At 43.3% G+C, this 15,730-nt stretch overlaps 1 long non-coding RNA gene across 1 annotated transcript; it reads left to right on the top strand.

Moving 5' to 3' along the window:
- The first annotated feature begins 348 nt into the window (after positions 1–348).
- Positions 349–2,746, top strand: LOC311028786. The gene is made up of 3 exons (XR_014598791.1): positions 349–517; positions 610–705; positions 1,766–2,746. It is a non-coding gene; the product is annotated as an uncharacterized lncRNA (long non-coding RNA).
- Positions 2,747–15,730: the final 12,984 nt, after the last annotated feature.

Genomic DNA, 15,730 nt, shown 5'->3' with positions numbered 1-15,730 from the left:
GACACCCAGACACAGTTATTTAAGCACTACATAGCCATTATTCAAGAGTTAGTCTTTTGCCATGTCTCTACACCTCCTGCATTTGTACATCTGTAATTAATGCACTGAAAATTAATTTATCGCAGTTTCACAAAGACACGTGTAGAGCTGGTGCAAGTGAAGGAGCACAAGCAGGACACAGTTTTTACATGTCCCTTGTGTGACTTCAGACCGCCCTTCTCAGAGGAAACACTGTCACACTGATGACTTTTGCCCTGCGTCGCCAAGATATCTTTCTCAGTCTGCCCTCTCTAAACATGTTTCATTACAATTCATTTGTCCTATTGTGTTTTTTTATTTTGTTTTGTAGGTTTGTGCAGAGTTCCACCGCATCACAAACGTCAATCTACGGAACCAGTTTTATGCTGAGCTTGACCGGCACACACCACAACTGTTGGCCATATACAGACAGAAGGCAGAACACACCGGCAAGATAGCAGAGGCGCTGCATGACATCCTACATATTTATGACCTCCAGGTGAGTTAAAGTTGAACTTGGTCCAAATCAAGTTATACGGACAACAGTGACAGCAACAAAGTTCATCATGTTCAATTTGCTTGTCCTTTCAGCAAGAACAAGATGTCAACATGAGACGCACTGCAGCCCTACGTGCCCTCCCGGTATACCTGCGTGAGGAGAACCCACCGTTCTTCAAGACGTGGAATGTAAGTATGCACTGCTTTCGCAGAACTGTTAGTATCAATGAGGTGATATTGCTTGCTTTGTATGGATAGCATTATTTTCATTTACATTTACATTTACATTTAGGTCATTTAGCAGACGCTTTTGTCCAAAGCGACTTACAATAAGTACATTTGTCAAAAGAAGGAAACAAGGAAACCACAACGAATCATTGCCGATAAAGTAAGAGCTAAAAGTAGAACAAGTGTTAGGTCCTCATCTGAGTAAACTAGTAGTTCAAGAGCAACAGTGCTACGATCAGAGTGCTATAGGTAAGGTTTTTTTTTTTTTGGGGGGGGGGGGGGTCATGCTAGTCGAGTCTTGAGTCTTGAGCCTTTTTCGGAAAATGGCAAATGACTCAGCTGCCTAACTATACAACGCAACCACCTTCCAAACCCTGTGTGGAGGCGTGAGTGTGGATGCATATGGATACATACAGTATGTGGTATAGAAGCCCTGTAATCCTTAAGTTTAACTTCCCACAAAGCCCTGACCTCACCTTGCCCAGAGGGCTAATAATTTGGTTGACCTTTTGACCTTACCACTCATGAAATAACACACACACACACACACACACACACTACTTTCCTACCTTCTCCCTTCCTTCTTTCCTCCCTCCCTGCCCCTCCCTTCATTCCTTCCTTCCTCATTTTTTCTTCCTTCCCTTTTTCTTTCCTTTCTTCTTCCCCTCCTTCCCTTTTTCTTTCCTTGCTTCCTTCCTTCTGTCCCTCCATCCCTCCTTACTTCTTTCCTTCCTTCTGTCCCTCCATCCCTCCTCACTTCTTTCCTTCCTTCCTCCCTTCTTCCCCCTGTCCTTTCTTCAGCTTCCTTCCTTGACCCGATGACCGCTGGATGGTTTAAAAGACCTATATGAGACACATTGACATACTTACATGTATACCTACCTGTTGGATGGTGACTAGTAGAATAGTCAGTTGAAATACCTACCTAATACTTAGCTGTTGAGTCATGACCTGTGAAATAGTAATATAATGCAATTGTCTAGTTCCTGAAAGTTAACCTTGTATAACCTGCATATTCCAGGAGGACGATTCGCCTGAGCCAGACATCACTGACACGCCTGTTGCCCTTGTCACGGTGGTCTCCGAGAGCACTACAAGTCCAGTTGACTTCAGTCCTGCATCCATTGCTATTGTGGTAGAAGATGAGCTTGTGATGAGCAACATCCCCAGGTTGGCTAAAGCATTTGCATTGTTGTTTGGTTTGATGTATGTATTGCATTTGGACTACCCCAGGAAACTCATTCACACTTTTACCTTCATCCAGAAAGTGCTGATGGGACCACATTACACTTTGTGTCTATGCACATGCACACGTCTGTATGCACATACAGAAGCGAGTTTTTGGTGCCAAGTGTCTTAATGTGACAGTATGTTGAATATGCTTTTGCCCAAAGCATCTGAATGGAAGTTACACCTGGTAGGCTGTCTAACCACAAAAGCTACCTGTTCATGTTTGCACTTTAAAAAAAGATTACAGTTTTAATTGTTAGCAATTGTATATTTCTGTCATTAATTCACTGAAAATTCCTTTATAATGTGTAGAGCTGGTGCAAGTGAAGGAGCACAAGCAGGACAAACACTTTTTACATGTCCCTTATCCACCAAGTGGTCATTCGTTCATGGTTGCCTTTTTAAAAAGTTAACAACTGTAAATCGGAATAGTGTGAGATATGCCCTTTACAATAATGTATTTATTTATTTTTTATTTTATTTTATGAAAGAGCTCTTGGTCCTTTGTTGTAAGACTTATGCACAAAGGCCAGTGGTATTATTTATTTCAGTTTTATTTATGTTTAAAATTGCTTTGCAGTTTGATGAGCTGTAAGATCCTTTTAATTTGTGTACAAAGTCTTGCCAGATGTTTTACTTTAAGCACTTTAACATGCTCAGTCATGTCATAGATGGACACACACACACACACACTGATATACAGACACACACTCATATACAGACACCTTACCCGTTCAGGAGGTGACTGAGCTGTTTAATGTCCAGTTACATTTGCAGCAGGGTTTTAAAGAAATGTTGCTGTAATTGTTCATACTTGTTTGGATAAACAATGTTAATGCAAAATAAAAACAAACTGAAATTGTACCTGAAGTTGTGTGTGTGTGTTTAATGTAAAAATTGAGTATTCAGAACTTAAATCAATACAATTTTCATGAGCTTATGAGTTATGTACAAGTATGTTTTTTGAGTAAGACTGAAGTAAAATTTTAAGTTTGTATACATACAAGTTTTAATAACTGCTTAAAATACTTTTTAAGTACAGTGCACTTCAATTTAATGAAAGTTAAATTTAAATAATTTAAGTATGAAGAAGACAAATATTAAGTTAAGGAAAATTTAAAAAATTATATTGAACTTAGAATATTGATTAAGTCAACTGAACACATATTTTTTAAGTATAGTGTAACTCAAAAAATGTATGAGGTTAACTTAAAAGTTTTTACGTAATCAGTTACAGCATAAATTTGGAGTTTTCTGAACTTATCCGGGTTTACAGTGCATCTCATACTACTTTTTTTTTGTTTTTTTAACTTTTAACATATCTTCTCTCTTCTCTCACGTAACTGAATCGATTACGTTTGCGGTTTTAGCTCCCGTTTAATGGAAATAGCTTATCAAAATATAAAGCATGATTACTATTACACCTAATTAAATATTTCTAAATATTTTTGAGTCAAATTACATTAGTCAAATGTTTTCTACAGTTTATTATATATGCGCGCTCCCACACGACAGCTGTCAGTGGCAAGATGGCGCCAGTGTGTTCGGCGAGTCGTCTTCCACGGGCGCTCTGTTTTATGTTTGTTACAGCCCTGTTTTTATGCTTCTATCCGGATGTGTTTGCCCTACTGTGCTACGATCGTCAAGCCCTGCTTAACATCCGCGACAAAGTTCTCCGTGAGGCTCGGGCAGCTAGACCCGAACCAAGTGATTGGAACAAGCGTCCCCCGCCCGTGCTGTCAGGTATCCCTGCTTACCTGCGTCTCTCGCCCGCGGCCCCTCCTCGCAAGAAGCGCTCCAGGAGACGAGGAAGGAGGGGAGGTCTGCTGGTGAAACTCAAGATCCAACTGTCCTCAAATCGAACTGCCGCTCGGCGTCTAGTGTGGTGGCTCCGTCCTGTTGTCTCCGTCTCGCCTGTTACTCCTGCTGAAGCTTTCCTCGACCGTGATGTTGCCAGACTGCCTCGTCCACCGCTGTTTCCAGCCCCACAAGCCGCCCCGACAGCGTTGACCGGACCGCGTCGTACTCAAGTCCCCTGGTGTTCCCAGCGTAGATGCGGCCGTGGCGTTGACCACTCTAGCCTACGCCTGTTGAAGCGCACCGGTCCAGCAGCTAGCTACGAGCTAACCCTCCAGATGGCCTTGATAAACGTGCGGTCCCTGGCAAGTAAAACCTTCATACTTAACGACTTTTTTATCTCCCGGGAGCTGGACTTTCTGTTTCTGTGTGAGACCTGGGTCTCTACTGGTGAAAACATGCCGTTCTCTGAACTCCTTCCACCGGACTGTAACTTTTTTAATTCCCCCCGAGCGACTGGTAGAGGTGGAGGTGTTGCCTCTGTTTACAAGTCGTTTTTTCACTGCCGGCAGATTCCACACGCTGGTTTTGCTAGCTTTGAACTGCAACTGTTTGAATTAATTCTGTCGTCCCCCGTTTTATGTGCAGTGGTGTACCGTCCACCTTAATTCAACAAAGACTTTATCCATGACTTTGCTGATTTTTTGTCTGGGCTTATGGTTAAATATGATCATATAACAATTTGTGGTGATTTTAATGTCCATGTTTGCTGTGAGTCACAGCCTCTGGCCCGGGACTTTCTGAACCTCATTGACTCATTCAGTCTATATCAAGCCGTCTCCGGCCCAACTCACGAAAAGGGTCACACACTAGATCTTGTGTTATCCTATGGTGTTTCTGTTTCTGTGAATGAAATCTGTGCCATGTCTTTCTCCGACCACTCCCCTATTCTGTTCTCTGTATCAGTCCCATGCTCAGGTAATACCCCTGGTGTTTCCAGGCGGGCCTCTCGCCTGATTAACCCCTCGACTGCTGGGCAATTTTCAGCCGCTTTTAATGACTCCCCCTTGTGTAGGCCGCCACTGGGCCTTAGCTCTGATTTTACTGCTGATCAGCTTTTATCTATGTTCTCTTCAGCCTGCACTGTAGTTCTGGACTCCGTCGCTCCTCTTAAGCCCAAACGCATTAAAGCACAGACATCACCATGGCTCAACGATGCAACGCGCGACCTCAGACGCGCCTGTAGGCGGGCTGAGCGCAAGTGGCAGAAGGACTGCCTCCACGTGTCCCTCCAGATTCTACGAAGTTGCTTGGCGGATTACCATCGAGCTGTTAAAATTGCCAAATCCCAGTACATTTCCTCCCTGGTCTCCAGAAACAGTCACAAACCCCAGGTTCTTTTCAACACACTAAATTCTCTCATAAATCCCCGAAATGAATCCCCTGTCGTGCCCTCACCTGCTCTCTGTGAAAGCTTTTTAAAATTCTTTATTGAAAAGATTGCAGCACTCAGGCCTACTGATACCTCTGCCACCCCACTTCCTGACCCACCCGCCCTCCCCCAGCCAGCTGTCCTCGAGCAGTTTGAGCCCAGTACCCTTTCCTCCCTCTCTAATGCAGTTAGACATCTGCAGCCCTCCAACTGCCCCTCTGACTGCCTTCCCTCCCGCCTACTCAAGGACTCTGTAGTTTTCGACTCAGTTGCCCCCATCCTTCTACTGCTGATCAACCTCATCCTCTCCTCTGGGTGCGTCCCGGCTGCCTTCAAGCATGCCGTGGTGCAGCCACTTTTAAAGAAGCCAAACCTTGACCCCTCTATTCTCTCTAACTTCAGGCCTATTTCCAAGCTACCCTTCCTGTCTAAAGTCCTTGAGCAAGAAGTCTATGTCCAGCTGCAATCCTTTTTAAACAATAACAACATCTATGAGAAATTCCAGTCTGGCTTTAGAACAGCCCACAGCACTGAGACTGCTCTCCTGAGAGTGCTTAACGACCTGCTCCTAGCCGCTGACTCAGGTAGCCCTGTGATCCTGGTGCTTTTAGACCTTACAGCAGCCTTTGACACGGTGGATCATAGGATCCTGCTGTCTCGGCTAGAGCATCACGTAGGCATCAAAGGCACAGCCCTGAAGTTCTTCCAGTCCTACCTGGCCAACAGGAGCTTCTCTGTACAGCTTGGTGATTCCATCTTGTCTGCTGCCCCCCTCACCTGCGGGGTCCCTCAAGGCTCCATACTAGGCCCCATTCTCTTTCTGTTGTACGTTCTACCCCTAGGGGAAATCCTAATCAACCACAACATCTCCTTCCATTGTTATGCAGATGATGTCCAGCTGTATCTCCCCCTCAGGGTTGATGGGCAGGCTGCACTCCATCCACTGCTTGACTGTCTGGCTGACATCAAAGCATGGATGGGTGCAAACTTCCTCAACCTCAATGACAGCAAGACCGAGACCATTGTTTTTGGAAAAACCTCTCCAGCCTTCTCCACCGATGCCCTGGGCCCTCTCGCCTCTACCATCAGGACTTCTGTCAGAAATCTGGGCGTGATTTTTGACAGTGCCTTCAAGTTTGAGCAGCAGGTCAGTGCAGTAGTTCGAAAAAGCTTTTTCCACCTGAGAACTATTGCCAAGGCCAAATCCTACCTGCCCCAGAGTGATCTGGAGAGAGTCATCCATGCTTTTACATCGGTACATTATTCACATGTACATGGAATTTGGATTTCCCTCTGAAGTAAGTAATATCACTTATTTGGTTTAAAAAAGTACCTTTATTATTTGATCATCAATCGACAGGCATATGCATGCATAAACAAAATCAACAGACATGTAGGCTGATATAAGTCGTTTAATTATATCATGTATGACTTTGGTGGGATAAAAAAAAAGTGGCCTATTAGTGAACAATTTATTAGACAAATAATCCATGTTATATATACAGGTTGCAATATGTGTATGATAAGAAGAAATAAATACTGTTTATCAACATATTAATAGGAAAACATTCAGAATAAATGTAATATCTGATGTTTTCTGTTACAGGTTGGTGCCAGAGGGCCATACTGCAGGTCAATCCTCATGTTCCCCTGCTTGGCCTTTACTTTGGGTAACAGGATTTAAGGAAGGGCCTCCATCTTTCAAGGCGTTCCAAGGAGAACCTCGTCCACTGCTCACTAACAGAACAGATGGGTTCCATGTCCATAGTTCCACGGTGGTGATGGGGATGACAGTGACGAAGCCAACGAGCCACTCCAGCAGACCTGGGACATCCTCAGAGACTCCAGCAGTCCTGGGACATCCTCAGAGGCTCCAGCAGTCCTGGGACATCCTCAGAGACTCCAGCAGTCCTGGGACATCCTCCTCCCTCAGTGCTGACACCTTCAGTTCCTACAAACAACATATACAAACACTTCTCATAATCATTGTTTAGATCAACTATTCACCACTAGTCATATATTATAATATGTACAGTAATACTGTACCACTGTACATATTATACAGTGGTACATATTATAATATGTACAGTAATACTGTACCACATGGGATCAACTTAGTGGACTCTGATGTTTTAACACATTGTAGATATTACCCAGCACTGACTTTGCCCGATTATTTATAAGAAAGACAACTTCATCTTGTTTCTTTTATGCTTCACATCAAGATTGTAGAGTTCAATACTTTAAACTGCTTCCAACTCACCTTGTATTTCTGCTTCATGTTCTCCCACTTCTTATCTCATCCGGCTCCACCTTCCCGTCATCCCTGTTCTTTAAGAAACATCCTATATGAAGAACAGCACATAGAAAACTGTTAGAGCTCATTGATGATTTCCTGCTGTTCAACAGAAACGTGTCTACTAGACATCTCAGGAGAGCAGTACATCTCCCATCTATATACGCTGGTTTTCAACCTTATATAGGTAAAGGAAGAAACAATAAAGGAAAGGGTGACAATGGGAGTAGCTGTAACACAGTGGGATCCCCCCCTAGGCTGGAACTGAGCCTGAGCTAGTTAGCATGAGTTCAGTCAGGACACTGTTGGACCAGATGCTGGCCCAGCAAAAAGCACACTATGTATGTGACACTAGGCCACATATGTTGAAAACGTGGGAGAAACTGTTAAAATAAATCCTGGTTGCTAAATGTAAATATGACCAGGTTTAATATGTTTATCCATAATTATTATGTTCCTGCCCGAATGTACCTGTGGCCTGATATTATATATCGTTGCGGTTGTGTATCGTCCTCCAAAATTCAATAAGGACTTTATACACGACTTTGCTGACCTTCTGTCAAAGGTTATGGTGAAATATGACCATCTCTTAATTTCTGGTGATTTTAATGTCCATGTGTGCTGTGAATCAAACCCTCTGGTCAAGGATTTCTTATATCTCATTGATTCTTTTAATCTTGTTCAGTCTGTGACTGAACCAACACATGAAAAGGGCCACACTTTGGACCTGGTTTTATCATTTGGTCTATCAGTTTGTGTAAACGAGATCTGTGCGTCGTGTATTTCGGACCATTTGCCTGTTTTATTTACTGTTACAATACCCTGTTTGAGGCCTAAGGTGTGTGCTCCTGTACGCCGCTCACGTACATTTAACCCTTCAACTGCATCCCAGTTCTCAGTTATTTTTAACAAATGTATGATCTCAGATGAAAACTGTGATTTTAGCACTGAGGAGTGTCTTAGCAGTTTTAACTCCATATGTAAAAGTATATTGGATTCTGTTGCTCCTCTTAGATCCAGACGCACTAAAGCACTTTCTGAGCCTTGGTTGAATGACTCCACCCGCTCTCTCAGACGCTCATGTCGGCGTGCTGAGAGAAAGTGGAAGAAGGACAAACTACATGTCTCCTTAGAGGCCTTAAAGGTTGCTTTATCCATCTATCAGACAGCTGTAAAAGAGGCTAAAACAAAGTATCTATCTAATCTTGTCCTCACAAACAGTCACAAGCCTCAAGTTCTCTTTAACATTATAAACTCTCTTGTAAATCCCTGTGAGGTTCCTTCCATCCTGCCGTCAGCTTCCCTTTGTGAAGACTTTGTTCAATTTTTTATCGGAAAAATCTCTGCTCTCAGGTCTAAGTTACACACACTGGCTGCCCCCGATTTTGTTGTTGAACCGATGTGCCCTGCTGTTTTCGACCAGTTTGAGCCTGTGTCGCTGTCATCACTTTCAGATATAGTGAAGGGTCTGCGGCCTACGAACTGCCCCTCTGATAGCATTCCCTCTCGCTTTCTCAAAGAAGTTTTTGATACTGTTGGCTCAAGTGTTCTTGTTCTTATAAACACTTGTCTCAGTTCAGGCTGTGTCCCAGCTGCCTTCAAACATGCTGTAGTACAGCCTCTAATCAAAAAGAAAAATCTAGACCCTTCTGTTCTTTCTAATTTTAGACCTATCTCTAAGCTACCGTTTCTGTCAAAGGTTCTGGAGAAGGTAGTCTATGTTCAGCTGCAATCATTTTTAACTCTCCATGGCATCAATGAAAAATTCCAGTCTGGCTTTAAACCACGCCACAGTACGGAAACGGCCCTTTTAAGAGTTTTTAATGATCTTATTTTAACTGTTGATGCAGGTAACTCTGCTGTCCTTGTGCTCCTAGACCTGTCAGCTGCCTTCGACACTGTGGACCACAGGACCCTTCTGTTACGTTTAGAACAGTGCGTAGGCATCACAGGTACTGCCCTCAAATGGTTCGAGTCTTATCTTTCTGATAGGAGTTTCGCAGTTCACCTGGGGGAGTTTTCCTCTACCGCTGCCCCTCTCACCTGTGGAGTCCCTCAAGGCTCTATTTTGGGCCCTATCCTGTTTTTACTGTATTTGTTGCCCCTGGGATCCATCTTAGCGAAACACAACATTTCTTTCCACTGTTTTGCTGACGATGTACAAATCTATATCCCTTTAAAATCCCAGAGTAAGGATACATTGCAGCCATTGCTTGATTGCTTATCTGATATAAAAACTTGGATGGACATACATTTTCTCAACCTTAATGAAAACAAAACTGAGATTATTATGTTTGGGCAAAATATTCAGGATTTTTCTGCTGGTTTTCTGGACCCACTTACTCCAAACTCCCGCACTCATGTCAAGAACCTTGGAGTAACACTAGATAGTGCTTTTAAATTTGACAGGCAGGTCAGCTCTGTTGTCAAAACAAGTTTCTTCCAGCTTCGACTCTTGGCCAAGATTAAGGCCTATCTTCCTCCCAAAGACCTAGAGAGAGTGATCCATGCCTTTATGTCTTCACGGCTGGATTACTGTAATTCTTTGTATGTTAGTGTCGACCAGTCGTTGCTTCGTCGCCTGCAGCTCGTGCAAAATGCTGCCGCTTGTCTTCTGACTGGAAAAAGAAAGCGCGACCACATTACACCAGTCTTGGCCTCACTACACTGGCTCCCTGTCCGCTTCAGGATTGATTTTAAACTTTTGCTATTTGTTTTTAAAGCTTTAAATGGACTGGCTCCACTATACTTATCCAAACTTTTACACAGTCACAATCCAGCCAGAGCACTGAGGTCGGCAGATCAACTGCTCCTGAAAGTCCCCAGGACCAGACTTAAAACCAGAGGGGACCGAGCCTTTGCGGCAGCTGCCCCGAGGCTCTGGAATAGCTTGCCTTGGCATATTAAATCAGCCCAGACCCTAGAGGTTTTTAAGTCCCTATTGAAGACCCACCTGTTCTCCATGGCTTTAAATTCAGGCTGAGCATGACACCCGTCTACTGTATTTTGTGTATATTTTTTTTTTTTTATTATTCTCATTGTATTGTATTGTATTTGTTTTACTGAACTGTACAGCACTTTGGTCAACCATTGGTCGTGACAAATGTGCTCTATAAATAAAGTTTGATTTGATTTGATTTGATTATGGATGTGTTGTCTTGATGGATCAGCTGTGTTTACCCAAATCAGCTGTTTGACGTGCCTGTCAGGTGACGGGGGGCGCGTTTTAGGTTTTAAAAAAGACAAAGGAGAAAGAAGCTGGGGCGGAAGGGCTGGAGGGAGACTACGAGAGACCTCAAATAAACGCCAAAAGTGCACTCAATATAGCTATAAAACCACTAACAAACAAGCAAAAGAAACAATCTCCGCTTGTCGGATCTTCATGGTCGACTCGGCGAAGTCGGTAAGAGCGATCCATTTATGCCTATTTTTGTTACGACCCAGGTCATCTTTTTCTTGCTTTACTTTTTCCGTTGATGAAGTGGATTATACGTTTTTCTCCTGGGACATAAAAGACAATTGCGTTCAGGATTCTGTGCGCGGAGATCGGGGATTTTTTGGACAGTGTTGCCGGGTTTGGAAATTGTTTGGAAAGAACGCTCGAGTGTGCGCAACGGGCGCACACACCGAGGCCGCGTATTAGTAACGCGGTTTCTCACATTGGGAACAAAGACACTTGGGGTATCTGGACTAGGGTTGTTTGAGGGTTTGTGGTGAATGGGTATGGCCATACGACTGTGTAAAAATATATAAATGAACTATGATTATCTTGTCCTTTGTTGTAAGGTGAAATAATTCGATCTGCAAGGGTTAAATGACACGAATCAATGATTATATGCTCAATATGAAACTCCTGTTTATTAAGTAATAATTAAGCTACTGGAATTAGTCAAATTGTTACATATGGTGGCCAGTATGGTGAATTGAGTTACATTGAGTTGTGGAAAAAATATTGAAATTCATTTAAGATTATGGCTCATACAGGAGATAGCACTCCTATTCCTAATCCCAGAAATAGGCCTGTATTTGGTAATCCAGATTTTACTGCTGGGCCGTTTGTTACAAGAAGATCTACTTCAGACATAGCTTCTTTATTGAGCTCACTATATATGAGTGACAATGACAATGATGATGACAATGATGATGACAATGATATGGATGACGATATTGATGATGAGAATGCTGATGAAAATGGGGATGATAATGATGAAGGGGATGATGAGGATAACAGTGGAGCTGGGGGGGAACAAACAGTTACACAGGGAACTCAGACAGAAAATGAAGAATTGGCAAATAATGTCAATAGCCTACAACAACATGTAGAACAATTGAAAGCTGAGTTTAGGGAGTCTGTAACAAGTGCTGTCAATAGGGAGGAGAGCTTTAGAGGGTATGTTGAAGAAAACTTGACACATCTAGAAAAGTTCCTGTTGGCTAGTATAGGAAAGTTGGATAGGGAAGTGTACAATTGCTTTCTTCGTAGAGAGGAACAATGGAAAAAACAAGTGCGCAAGCTACGGCCCACTAGCACTCCCTTACCACAGAGAGTGGTCTCTACTAATATAAGACCAGTAGTCTCACCCACCCAAGCTGGCCAGTCTGGTACAATCCCAGTCCGTATGCTGTCTGGTGCATCTCCACTGTACAACAAGCCTCCTGTGAAGCTGGAGTTTCCCACCTTCGGCCCTAGCAGTGAATCCTCTGATGTTTTGCAGTTTATTGAACAGTGTTTAAACTTTCTGGAAATGAGACCACTTCCTTCCCATGAGTTAATAGGTGCTCTATCCACGGTTTTAAAGGGCTCAGCGCTCAGCTGGTGGAAAGCTACCAAGAGTCAAGTACATGATTGGATCTCATTCAAGGAAACCTTTCTGGCAGCCTTCCTATCCACGGACTACTTGAGTGAAGTAGAGGAGAAGTTGAGGACCACAGTGCAGAAACCTGACCAGTGTCTCCGGGATTTCGCCTATGATTACCAGGATTTATGTCTGAAGTGGAAGCAGGACATGCCTGAAGGAGAGATTGTAAGGCGGATCTTAAATAATAGCAATCCCAAAATAGCGGGGTGCCTTCGTGGGACTGTGACAATGGTGGCACAGCTGGTGAAGGTGGGCTCTATGGTGGAGAAGGACTGCTCTGGGGCCAGAGAGTACTGGCAGAAGGTGCACGCTAGTTCGGATAAACAAGGAAAAAAGACATCAGGTAAAAGTTTTAAAAAGGATAATAAAGGAGCAGCTGAAGTTACTGTAGTCCAACATCAGACGCACAGAAATAAAGAGCAACAAGGTCTCCTGGTTGTTTCCATTACCATCAGAGGCTTGCAGGGAGAAGCTGTAGTAGACACAGGTAGCACTTTCACACTGATGAAGGAGAGTCTATGGCGACAGGTGGCTTCAACAGATGAAAGCTTCCTACCAGCAGAGAGACAGAGGTTCATCATGGCAGATGGGACCATTCACCAAGCAATGGGGAAGAAAACAATTTGTCTCGATTGGCATGGCAAACAATGGCCTGCTGAAGTACACGTGATGGAAGGCCGTCACCTCGCTTTTCCCGTGATTCTAGGCCTAGACTTCCTCACTACTACCGGTGTCTTCCTTAATCTGGCTAAGAACAGTTATGGACTGAAGACAGATAGAGGCTTCTCCTACCATGCCTTTAAACGACACCCGCTCACCACCGCCGGATGGAAGTACAACAGTCTTAGCTCTCCAGAGAGTGTACACCTCTATTACGCCCTGCCTCCTGGTGCTTTACCTCAGTGTTGGGTCTCCTCCACTACAGAAGACCCTGGGCTAAGTTATGATTCTGACTGGCCTGAAGGGCTTCAGCAACTGATGGAGGACTGGCCAAAGGTCACCTCTGGGAAGCTGGGAAAACTAATGTGGAGAAGCATGCCATCTTTCAACAAGATGAAGTTCCGGTCAGGAGCAGGGCGTATCGGGTATCTCCTCTGAAAAAGAGAGTCATTGAAGAGCATGTAGAGAAAATGCTTGCTGATGACATCATTGAACCGTCTCAATCTGCCTGGTCCTCACCTGTGGTCCTCGTCAACAAACCAGATGGATCCTATAGGTTTTGCGTAGACTACAGGAGAGTAAATGCCAAAACTTTGCCTGATGCATATCCAATGCACGCTGTTTACCCAAATCAGCTGTTTGACATGCCTGACAGGTGACGGGGGGCGCGTTTTGGGGAGGTTTTAAAAAAGACAAGGGAGAAAGAAGCCGGGGCGGAAGGGCTGGAGGGAGACTACGAGAGACCTCAAATAAACACCGAAAGTGCACTCAATATAGCTATAAAACCACTAACAAACAAGCGGAAGAAACAATCTCCGCTTGTCGGATCTTCATGGTCGACTCGACGAAGTCGGTAAGAGTGATCAATTTTTGCCTATTTTTGTTACGACCCGGGTCATCTTTTTCTTGCTTTACTTTTTCCGTTGATGAAGTGGATTATACGTTTTTCTCCTGGGACATAAAAGACAATTGCGTTCAGGATTCTGTGCGCGGAGATCAAGGATTTTTTGGACAGTGTTGCCAGGTTTGGAAATTGTTTGGAAAGAACGCTCGAGCGTGCGCAACGGGCGCGCACACCGATTAGTAACGCGGTTTCTCACATTGGGAACAAAGACACTTGGGGTATCTGGACTGGGGTTGTTTGAGGGTTTATGGTGAATGGGTATGGCCATACGACTGTGTAAAAATATATAAATGAACTATGATTATCTTGTCCTTTGTTGTAAGGTGAAATAATTCGATCTGCAACGGTTAAATGACACAAATCAATGATTATATGCTCAATATGAAACTCCTGTTTATTTAGTAATAATTAAGCCACTGGAATTGTTACATGTAGAACTGTTGGACAGACAGACTGACACCTTCAACAAATCTGTTCGGGTGATCACGGATTCTACAAACGAGCGCCTTGACACAATGAATAGGAATATTCAGGAACTTAAAGACAGCATCTATTAAACCCAGCGTGACGTGGATGAAATGAAAATCAAAATCCCCAAGATCTCCGCTGACCAAAATACACTGGAAAATGGTTTGCGTACTATCTGTGACAGTCTTGTTATAATGGAAAACAAAGATTGACTACCTTGAAAACCAGTCAAGGAGGAATAATCTGGTTTTTGAAGGGGTTGCGGAATCTGCACATGAGAGATGGGCTGACACGGAAGGTAAGATCCGAAATCTGATATCTGAAAAGTTGAGACTGGACATTGCTACCATCACTATTGAGAGGGCACACCGCATAGGAAAGCCAGATCCTGAAAGTGACAGGCAGTGGCCTATTGTTGTGAAATTTTTAAACTTCAAGGACAGAGATCTAATCCTGAAGAAAGCGAAGGAGCTGAGGAAAACTGCCCCGGGGGCATACATAAATGAGGACTTTTCTGATGCAGTGAAGCAAAAAAGAAAAAACCTTCTGCCTAAACTCAAGGAGGCTAGGGACAGAGGGGACATTGCTTACCTAAGGTATGACTGGCTTATTGCCCACCCATCTAAGAAATGGGGGGATCCCTTGGCCCGAACGTCCTCCCCTAACGGAAGGTAATATCAGTACGCGGGCTCATAAATGAAAATGACTATTATTCACTATTATTATTAGAATTATTATTATTATTATTATTATAATCATCATTATTATAATTGTATCTTCTGTCATTTTATTGTTTTTTTTCAATGTCTATTAAACTGCCAAACAAAGGATTAAGATTAGCTCATCTAAATATCTGTAGTTTGAGAAACGAGGTTCATGAGCTTAGTTCTATTTTGTATGAAAATAATATTCATATAATGGCCATCTCTGAAACACACTTGGATGAAACCCTTGAGGACACAGCTGTGGGAATACAAGGATATAACATCTTCAGACTAGACAGCTTTTTATATTCAAAATAACATTCCAGCTAGAATCAGGAAAGAATTAGGTGTGAATGGTGTGGAAGCCTTATGGCTACAAGTTCACATTCCGCATCGGAAACCTATTTTAACGTGCTGTTGCTATAGGCCACCTAGCGCCAGTGCACTCAATTGCCAATTGAATACTTAGATAACATATGCATAATGCTGCAGAATGTAACTGATAGGGACAATGACATATTCTTTCTAGATGATTTGAATACAAACTGGTACGCCAGGAATTGTGCTTTAAAAAAAAAGTTGGAGGATGCAGCTTCTGTATGTAATTTAACTCAAATTATTATTGCTAACCAGAAT

Source organism: Eutrigla gurnardus, assembly GCF_963514095.1.
Source record: "Eutrigla gurnardus genome assembly, chromosome: 18".
NCBI classification, from domain to species: Eukaryota; Metazoa; Chordata; class Actinopteri; order Perciformes; family Triglidae; genus Eutrigla; species Eutrigla gurnardus.
This window is presented reverse-complemented; position numbering and strand designations above follow the sequence as displayed.